Raw genomic sequence first — 10,588 nt, 5'->3', positions numbered from 1 at the left:
ATTGTGCTGACAAATTCTATTTTATGCAATGTTACATGTTTGACTTTAGGTTGACTCGAGAACTTGAAGAAAAACGTTATCAAGACCATTAGGATATTAGCAAAACCAACAATATATTATTTGCTATGATTGAATTCGGTTATTGTATGATCAGGTTACGTGACTCTTTTATGATTTTATGAATTTAAATGAGTTGATTAAATATTGTCACTTTAAATAGTGTCTTGTGTTCTTGGGCAATCCATTGCACCCCGGCATGTTCCGCCGCCTTTGGTCGGGGTGTGACAAACACAAACCAAATAATTGATGATAAACGAAAGTTCCTAAAACACAATTGTTTAATCAATTCCAATAAACATATAGATTCATCAACCAAAATATTAATCAAAACTACATCTGAATGCATGTAATGTTCATAAAAATAATCAGTTCATATGCAAACCCTAGACCTGAAGTGGTCACAAGTGGTTTAGCCTTGCCTATGCATCATGATTGACTTGAATATCGATAGAAAGGATGAAACCATGGATGATTGGGTGATTGAGAGGTGTTAATATGGTGAAGAATTGCTCTAAAGTCGTCATCTGTGGCTAGGGTATGAAGGATTCTCGATTTAGGGTTTATCCCGGCTTAAATATGGTAGATAACAAGCCCAAAAAGCAATTCCTGTCAGACCTGGCCAAAGGTTAAGGCCAGGCCACCGTATCCTACGTTAATCACTGCCTCACGGCTCCCATTATACCATTTTCATATTCTTCTCGTTGAGAAACCCAAAATTCATATATTATGGGTTTTGTAACTCAATTTCTATACCTGATATGCCCGTTTTACTTTAGGTGAGCACGAATCACTTTCGAACATCATTTTCTTTATAAGAGGGGAAGGGGCACATGCAAGGGTAAGCTTTATGGGTTCCAACCCACAAAGGAAACCCACCCCGACCCATGTGGGTATATTGCCAAATTGCAATTCATGGAAAACCTTTGCCATGAAGAATATATGAATGTTGGAAGACATAAATGTGTGTTAATTATTATTATTACATATAAATGTTCTAGGGTATTTGTGGGTAGGTGTCGCCAGTGATATTGTGATTTATGGATACAAGAGGGTAGAAATGAGATGGCAGTTCGTGATTGACCGGTGCATGGGTAATACCCATGAGTGCCCCTTCTACTCTAATATCTTCATTCCAACTCCGTTTTCCTCCCTATTTGCGGCCACATTTTCGTCTTTCAATTCTCTATCGTATAATATATCATTAATTTCATTTACACTTCATCATAAATGCTCCAAATTAGTTCTGTAAGCTCCGCACACCTGTAAAGATTAAACCACTCAAAGTACTCGTGTTCGAAACATATAAACAAATAAAACGCACGAGATTACATCCTATAAACACATACTTTCACCCATGCATCAAGATACCTATTTTCGTGTTGATCCCTTTTGAGTAGTCTTCAAATTAGTTGCCCGGTTATGATGATTACATGTTGAACCGGTGGACCGTTACTGCAACATAGCAATATCTTTTTGACTAGAAAAGTTTTAACCCTAACTAGTTTGACTTTGTGAAAAAACTACTTGTATGGTTTTCAAAAGTTTTTCCTACTCTTTATTGGGGTGCAAATGAATCGAGCACATCGCGAGCTACTCTGGCAAAATCGATCAAAAAAAACTCGAGACGAGTCGAGTTTTTTTCAAGCTCGAGCCTCAAATGAAACTCGTTTAGTTATCGAGCTTCGTGTATTGTTAAGCTAATCTCATTTAGACTTCTATATATTAGTTACATTTCGCATAGCAAAGCTAAAGCTAAAGCTAAGATTGTGATAAATTATGGTACTAGACGAACTCAAGCCAAACATAGACTCGTTTAAGAATTTTCTTAAAATACGTAAAACTAATTAATACCATTAGAAATAAATAAATTAATTAATTAATCATAATAAACCATTTAAACTCAAGTTTATAAAAAAATTGGCTCTAACCAAACTCAAGCGTCCTAAGAATTTGGTCTAATGGTAAGATGCCTACCCTTCCTAAGTGGAGACGTAAGTGCGATTCTCATTTGGGTTAGTTAGAAAGAGATCTTGGTAAAGTGACGAGTCTGGGCTTTAATCCCAGGTTCAAATTCGACAGAGAGCGAGAGTTTACGGATTCCATCCGGTTCTCATGCATTGAGAAGTTATTGTATCATGGCGGTCGAGAAGTCGAACCCGAAGGGTAAATAGATTTGCACGTGGATCCCCACATATTAGAAAAGTAAATTAAAAAGAAAAACTCAAACTTAGCCTATGTGTAGTGAAGGAGCTACAATTGGGGGGAATTGCGACACGTGGGCGCAGTCAGCAAAGGGTAAACATTTGTTTTTAGGGTGTAATGGTTTTATAGCCCCTCCTTTGCCACATCACCATTTATTATTATTTTATTTTTATAATTAAACTAAACAAATAAAAACCCAATAAATTAAATAATTAAATAAAAATACATTAAAATTAAAAAAGAAATACAAAAAAAAAATCTAATATTCATAATATTCGTGCATTTTTTTCAACTCATCGTCGGGATCCTCCGAAACGACGATCCAAGCCCTTGCTAGCGCTACTTCCTCCTCCTCGGTTCATTGCTTGTATGGATCTTTTTTGTTTTTTTTGTGTTTATGGGTCGCCAGCTTTTGGCTTGAACCGGAGTCCCGTGTCGTTTATATCTCCAGCTCCGGCTTCGGTTGGGTATACCCGAATGCCGGCATGAGGTTTTGGGGCATGAGGTAGTTGGCATACATGTTTAAGTTCGGGTCGGGAAAAGAAAGCTGATAGTTTTGGTTCAGTTGGTTTCGGGTGTTCGGGTTCCATTGCATGTATACGTTCGGTTGGTTTTGCGAACCATGAAATTGACCGAAATGAGGGAATGGGTGGTTCGAGTTGTTTCTAGGATTCATTTTTGTTGTTTTTTTGAAGAATTTGGTTATGTGTAGTGTATGAAATGGATATGAGTTTGAAGAATAAGGGGTATATGTATGTATGTATGTATATTGTCTAAAATAATTTTGTTTTTTGTTTTTTTTCAATTTGACCGTTTGGGCCAACGGTTATATTTCATGTGGTTTAAGTTTTCTAGATGATGGTTAGTTCATAAAAAAAAAGTATTGTCACATCATTATCACGTATATGAGACATTAACTAGCTAACTCATCAAACTTGTGTATGCAATGGCAAGACCGAAGGCCTGACCGTCACTTAGCTCAATAAGATGTCTCGCTACACCAAATTTTGTTTTATACATTATATATATAATAACTAGTTTTTTTACCCGGCGCTTTGCGCCGGGCAGCTATTAAAACCTCATTGTTGAAACACGGGCGTTGGTAAAACTCGAGCGTTGTGAAACTGAGTTGACACGAATTCGATCAATGTCGGCTGCATTCGTTACGATATAGACATCATTGGTAAAATTTTAGCGTTAAAACCAAAAAAAAAAAATAATTCGTCAGATTAACATATATGAAAACAAAATATTTAAGACGATATTTATTTGGTTGACAAACCCAGGCGGTGGTAAAACACAAGCGTTGTGATCCCGAACATGAGACGGTAACTTGACACGAATTCCAGAACTTGTATTCCAACAAAAAATATACTTCCTGTTGTAACCTAACTCATGTTCTGAATTCAAAGAGGGATCAAATAGAGAGTAACAAGTTCTCGAACGAAATGCTCATTAATATTATTATAAACAGATTTATAAAAAAACAAATTTTATGACATACTATATGTCTTATATTAAGAAAATATAATTAACCATGGTGATATTTAAATCATCATATCAATAATATTTAATAACACTGGTGGTTTATTAAATCATCTTGAAAATCACAAATCCGGCCCTAGAATATTATTGACTATGGATTAGTGTGGAAAGGCTTCAATAATCGACTGAAGTGCAGGAATCTTGATGATATTGTAACGATCAAAGCCTCCTTCATCAAGTAGTTTCTTCCATTCATGTTCGGTCCGCTCTCTTCCACCCGAAAAGTGCGCAAACATTACTAGATCATATGTCAGACGCATGTCGTCGAAAACATCATGTGTCATAGGTTGTTGAACTATGTCCACGATAATAAGCTTTCCAGTTTCCTTTGGTAACGCTTTTTGACAGTTTTGAAGTATCTTAATGCAAATCGTTCCAATCATGCAAAATCCACTGATTAAAAGGCAAAAGCAAGTAAATATATATGTTTCACCATATGTAAATAATTATATACAGCATATTTACCTTCATGAAAATTGTTTCTGCTGGAGGGATGGACTTAAACATGTCCCCAGCAACATGTGTAATATTCCCATCATATGTTGGCGCGGTGGATATAACATGTGACAGATCAAAGTTGATACCTTTAAGATGTGGATACGCCTTCACAATCTCGGATATCGCGGTCCTAATACCGCCCCCAACATCCACCACAGTCCCTTTCAAGTCAAGAAATCCATCCTTATAATCTGAAACAATCGCATCCATGGTGATCTTTGCAGTGCACGCCATACCCTCGTTGAAAACTCGATTAAACTCAGAGTTATGTAAACAAAAATCAAACAACTCTTTTCCATGAACGGCTTTAAAAGCCGTCCCACCTTCTTTAATCGATCGACTGAGGACATGGAGAGGCAAACTAGTAACTGGGTTTGTCCGGTACATAACTAGGGGTGCTAATGTCACATTGGTGTCACATAATAGCCACTTTGAACAGTGGTTTAGTGAGTATACTGGATTGTCTGATTGAACCATATTCATATCGAACACCTTTCGGTGGACCAAGAACATCATGAGCCGTCCCAGCCCATCAACGTTTATCGATGGGGAGTCAATCGCGGTTGAGATTTCGGACAGTGTGGTTGGACGTCCATGCTTGTTTATTATGTCGGCGATGTGGAGCTCAACACAACATCTTATAGCCATGCCATCAAGAGCACTGTATATGTACTGCAAGATTTGTGCCTGGCCTCTCAGGCTTTCATTTTGGGTGTTCATGGATCCTTAGTAACTTGCTCCTTTCAATGAAGTTATGTTGAAGTAGATATATAATAAGATAAATAAACCAAATCTATCAATAAGTTATATCTAATTATCTTCTTTTTTTATGAACGGACTTATATTTTATCTTCTAATAGTTAGATCTATATTTGCCGGTCAATTCAAAATTTTTATATCTTTATTAATTTTAATTAATCTTTCAGTTGCATATGCATGTGAGGCTGGCATGTGATGTTGGTCATTTGGGATCACCAATATCTTTTTGAGATTGGTATTTGTATTTGAGTATTTCCACAAAATCTTCACCACGTCCTTCTATACTAAAAGGTTGAAAACAAATGGTTGAATTAAAATATGTTAAATAAATAGCTGGTAATTATTAAGATTTATACTACCCGGTAATACCCGAACGTTAAAACCCGAACGTTGGTAAAATCCGAACGTAACTACGATAAGTCGACACAAATTCGGTCAGCTGTGTATGTTACGATAAAATATTTAAGATGATGTTCATTTGGTTGGCAAACACGGGCGGTGATAAAACCCAGATGTTGTCGATCCCTAGCATTGAGGCGGTGATGTGGCACGAAAAGTCAGTATCATAGTATGTTTTTTAATACATTTGATTAGTATCTATTAACTTAGTTTGGTTATTATTAACACATTTGAATTCACTAAATGCAGACATCATCCTCAGAATTTGAGTTATTGAAGTTGGCTTTTTAAACCTGAGCTTCCGGATTGCGATTGCTTAAAATTTTTGCCATAAGTGGTTGCACTTTGCAGCCACATTCATTATTATTGAGAAGTTTACAATTTAACCATAAAACCATCCAACATCGCGTGGGTTTCCTACTTTATAAGAAAACATTCATTCATTACTTGATACATAGATACATCAGTTATGTCTGTTAACTTAAAAAAATATTACTCCCTCCGTCCCATTATAAATGTCCTAGTTTGATTTTTCAAGTCTTTTTTGTTTAATTTTGACCGACAATATTTTTGTTTGTGTTATATAATACTTCATGTAAAATATATGAATGGATTGAGTTTTAAATGTATTTTACATTGATATAATTTTCATCAAGTATTATATGACACAAACAAAAATATTGTCGGTCAAAGTAAAACAAAAAAGACTTGAAAAATCAAACTAGGACACTTATAATGGGACGGATGGAGTAAATATGTAATGGCGTTTTCTATATTTTATAGGATAATGTTGCTATATAAATTTCTTATTTTTTATGCTGACTATAAATCTGGCTAGAGCAAATGTTTGTACCATCACGAATTGAACCCTTTAACAACCGAATTCTTCTTACGTCCTCATCGTAAAACACGGGCTCTTTTACTAGTAATATTATACATATATTCAACTAGAAGCAATTCGTATTTCAATTTTGTTATGGATTAGAATTTGGATTTTGAAATTTGGTCATTTTTATTTTATGTTATGATAGATTTAATTAGGTACCTCTATCTATCTATAACTAGTTTGATCCTCCCGTGTTACGGGAGTTTATTTAAATTTTTGTTTTTAATCGTTTCGCTATCTTATGATGATTTATTTTATTTTTAACGTAGTTATGTTTTAATTTAATACATGTATTTTTTAACGTGTGGGTTTATCGGTTTATCGTTTGTTATTATATTTTTTAAAGTGTGGGTTTATCGGTTGAGATGTTTAGGTTTTTTAGATTTTTAACGAACATGAGCATGTTGATTTTTTTAAATGTACAAACATGAACACAAATATTTGCCTAATGAAAGAAGGGGCGTTGATGTAGTTGACAATGTTGGGTAGTATCGGAAGTTAACCGATGATGGAGATGATAGATCAGCAATGGAGAACATGTATAAAGCATATAAATTAAAGTAGGGTTTGATGATAATGATAAAAGTGTTTGTCAATAAATTAGATCTTATAACCCATTTGAGGGCTATTAGAGTTTGGTAATACCCATAACCCGTGAAAATTATTCTTTAATGATAAGGGGTTATTTTAAAAATAAATGAGATGTTATAACCCGTTTAGGGGTTATTCGGGTTTGGTGAGACCCATAACCCGTGAAAATTATTGTTTGATTATGATATAGTTTTATAAATTAATGAGATGTTATAACCCATTTAAAGACTATCCGGGTTTGGTAAGACCCATACCCGCGAATTCGGGTCAAATGCATGAGAAACCGTCATTTATAAATCAAGCAATCTGGTGGCTCTAGAGAATGGGGGAACAACCTGAGAGCGACACCTATGATTTTATGGTAGGCAATTATATAGATAGTTAGATATATATAAACGAAAACATAAAAATAATACGTGTCGCGATGTGATCGCTCCCTTTTTTCCGGAGTCACCAGAATTGCTTGATTTTTAAATGGGGGCTTCTCATGCATTTAACCCGGAATTCATAGGTATAGGTTTTACCAAACTCAGATATTCCTTAAACTGGTTATAACATCTCATTAAATTATAAATTATTCTCACCAAATTATTAATTTGATCCTATAAAATAGAATATATTAAAAATATTATATGATTTTTTTAAAAGATATTATTTATAATTAGAAAAACAATTTTATAGTAAAAAAAATAAATGGGTCTTGGGTCCACCAAACCCAGATGACGTTTAAACCGGGTTATAACATCTTAGTTAGTTGTGAAACTCTTTTATCATCAAACTCTAAATATATTATAAATTTCCTTACACCAAATAAAATTAAACTCAAAAAAGTATATGAATATTAAAAACGAGTAATGTAAAACAGCCCTGTAATACGGGGGATAAAAACTAATAATATATATAAACGAAAACATAAAAATCCTACGTGTCGAGATGTGGTCGCTCCCTCTATTTTAGGAGTCACCAGATTTGCGTGATTTTCAAATGGAGGCTTCTCATGGATTTGATTCAAATTTATGGATATGGGTCTCACCAAACCCAGATATTTCTTAAACAGGTTATAGCATATCATTAAATTAAAAATTGATCTCATCAAATGGTTGATATGAAAATCTCACACGGTGCCATCACTTTTGACCCTTGAGTTTTTTTATTAATGTGGTGTTAAATACATTTATTAACGGTGCATGAGGTAGTGATGGAGTTGATCAAAACATGTGATATTTGGTTAATTTATAAGAAAAGGTATAAAGATAAAGTTTTTATGATTGTAATTGTTTAGCTCAGTTTCACAATAATTTTTCATGTATTACATGAACTATATATTAGACAATGGTTTATAACATTTTATGAACAATTATATTCATTGTTGTCAAGACTCCCCTTTTCCCTTATTTAGCTAGGTGTTAGATCACCGGTTATTTAACTAGCTAGGGCTGTAAATGAGTTGAGCCAGTCTCAGCTTGTGTTTGACTCGTTTATCTTAACTAACCGAAAAGTTGAGCTTTAGATTGGCTCGTAAAAAGCTCGCCACCTAGCTCATTAAATTATTAAATTATTTTCATAAAGAATATATATTTTTACACATGGATTTCTCAGGTGACCCAAGGACTACACCTAGCCTCCACGTGGTTTTATTGATGCAAAGATTATGATGTAAGATGAATGATAACAAATAAAACAACGTGATAAAGATAAGAAAAGGATTAATACTTGAAAAGATAAGATTATATTGCTTAACGAAAGCTAGGCATGGCCTTTGGATGAGTGTTTGAGTATGTTGTATTGTTTGATTCATAACTTGCAATTTCACGATCCATGCATGAATGATTTAAATAGTGGTTTATTATATAATATGGTTAATTGTTTCATTAATTAACACTTTATCTTACTCGGCTTTAATAAGCTGGCACTTATTTTAGCATGAAGTTGGTGAGGATTAACGGGTAGATAAATTGACAATGGAGACGGATCTTAAATTATTTTCTTTTATAACTTGTACAATATGATAGAATATGTCATTCGTTTATAATCATGTTGTTGGGTTTCAACGGTGGTTCGAAACGAAAACGATCAAATATATAAAACCCGTTTTAGTTAATAATTCGTTTCAAATATATTTAATCAATATTAACATAGATAGACATAAACGAACTATAAACGCAGCGGACGATAAAACGATTTAAACGAACCATAAACAGAAACCCGAACCCGGATCTGATTACAACAATACGAGCACGATAAACAAAAAGAACAACCATAGATTAAGAGTGCCGATATACCTCGGTTATCGAAACCGGGAAGACACCGAGGGCTAACGATATGAGAGCTAGATAACACAATCAAATAACCAAGAACTTCCGGCGGTTGTTGGTGGTTGCAGACGGCGGCGGCGCTTCAGCGAACTATGGCGGTGCGGCGACGGAAGCCTGGAACAACAAACAGTGGCGGCGGGCAGCTGGTGGTACAGCAGAGGCTGCCGGAACAAGAAACAGGCAAAAAAAAGGGTCACCGGAAAACAGTTGCCGGAAAAGCTTGAATAGGCGGCGGACAGCAGTAGGATACACCACGAATAGGAAATAAAGGCTATAGTGGTGATATGCTGTGTATGGTAGCCGGAGAAGATGACGGGGATGAAGTTCCGGTGGCCGGAAGTGGTCGCCGGAAAACCGACTGCCGGATTTCGGTGCCGGAATTAGAGGTGGCAGCTAGGGTTTGTGATTTTAAGTGTTACAATAAATAGAATAATACTTATGTATTTATAGGGAACATATTTAGGGTTTAACAATTAAACCTCATTGGGCTTTAAGCCCAAATGTTAAAACAAATCCTAATCCACCAACTAATCATTTCAAGTGATTGTGTCGGGCCCAGTTAACGTAAACGTTTAAGTGGGTTTATATTTCGTTACCCCCGGTGTAACTCATACCGGGTCACATTCGGGTCGGTCGCGTTAACTTGACCCGAACCGACCAATAAATCCAACAGTCTCCCACTTGGACGGATTCGGGTCAAGTATCACAACGCTAACAGCCAGAGGCGTTCTAGCTACACATGGCTGTCCCCAACCAAATATGACATTTTTAAATCCATAACCAAAGTATCTTGGAATACCTTATTGCAAGATAATGAATTTATAGTAATCGTTGTCATCTATCCTTTCTGTATAAGACATCAATTGAACAATGAGATATGGATCAAATCAATCTCATACAGTGTTCAATTATTGTAGTTCTCGTTATAGAGTTAAAGTGGTCCAACCAAACACACAGTAAGTTTGGGTGAGGCCTCACACTTTACCAGTTTGAATCAACGAGGGCGCCAATATGTCTAACTGTTACATTTTAATGTAAGAGTATCCCATATTGACTACATACAACTCCCACTGAACTCCAGAACATTCCCAACCAATGCCTTTATGGCTGGCAGTTACGCAACAGTGGTTGACATTATCAAAGAATATTCCTCGGTAAACGAAAGTTCTAATATGTATCTTAGGTTTAAGGATACTAAATGAGTATACTATTATCAAAACATCTTATGATCAAGATCCATGAAGATGATTTAATGCGAGTTACATCCAATGTCATTCATAATGAGGTCTGTGAGTTTGGAAGTCAACTGCTTGAGTCCAAAGTCGGAATAGTC

General features: G+C 35.3%; 1 pseudogene across 1 annotated transcript; it reads right to left on the bottom strand.

Annotated features, from left to right (window-relative positions):
• Nucleotides 1-3,905: 3,905 nt before the first annotated feature.
• LOC143533796 (xanthohumol 4-O-methyltransferase-like) lies at nt 3,906-5,025 on the bottom strand (annotated as a pseudogene). The gene is made up of 2 exons (XR_013135420.1): nt 4,273-5,025; nt 3,906-4,200 (listed from the first exon to the last, which is right to left on the bottom strand). The product of XR_013135420.1 is annotated as a xanthohumol 4-O-methyltransferase-like (transcript).
• Nucleotides 5,026-10,588: the final 5,563 nt, after the last annotated feature.

Source organism: Bidens hawaiensis, unplaced genomic scaffold, assembly GCF_021521415.1.
Source record: "Bidens hawaiensis isolate Kalapana, Puna unplaced genomic scaffold, B.hawaiensis_p1.1 tig00009917_1, whole genome shotgun sequence".
Classification (NCBI taxonomy): domain Eukaryota; kingdom Viridiplantae; phylum Streptophyta; class Magnoliopsida; order Asterales; family Asteraceae; genus Bidens; species Bidens hawaiensis.
The sequence above is the reverse complement of the archived record's forward strand: the minus strand, read 5'-3'. Positions and strand labels throughout refer to the sequence as shown.